Source organism: Phytophthora parasitica (genome assembly GCF_000247585.1).
Source record: "Phytophthora parasitica INRA-310 unplaced genomic scaffold supercont2.64, whole genome shotgun sequence".
In the NCBI taxonomy this organism is placed as follows: Eukaryota; Oomycota; class Peronosporomycetes; order Peronosporales; family Peronosporaceae; genus Phytophthora; species Phytophthora nicotianae.
This window is the reverse complement of record NW_008649050.1, coordinates 124547-125094: the sequence shown is the minus strand read 5'-3', so window position 1 is coordinate 125094 and position 548 is coordinate 124547.

Here is a 548-nt window from a genome sequence, read left to right as displayed (position 1 = left end):
CCGGAAGTGTTGATGGAGTGGCAAGATCGGTATCTGGGCGTTGACGGAGGAGTATGTTGCGCAGCGATCTAGTAAATACCGACCGAGAGGTACGCAATGCACTCGCAATATAAAGTGCGTTGATCGTGAAGTCTACAAGAGGTTTCTGCTATGCTATGTATTTCCTGCTATTAAAGCGGAGTGGCCTAGACAGCAGTGTCGTGACCCCATTTTCGCTCAACAAGACAATGCCAAGGCCCATATTTCGCCATTCGACCCCGACATTTTGGCCGCTGGGCTGGAAGGAGGCTAGTCAATTCGGCTCATCTTCCAGCCCCCGAATTCTCCCGATTTAAACGCGTTAGACCTTGGGCTGTTTGCGTCGCTGCAGTCGATCCAGTATCATCTACCAATCTACAGCATCGAAGACCTCATCGATGCAGTTGACGATGCGTACATGCAGATATCCACCGTCACTTTAGACGACATTTTCCTAACGCTTCAAGCGTGCATGCTCTGTGTTTTGGAGGAGGATGGAGGAAATCACTACAAACTGCCACATCTTGGCA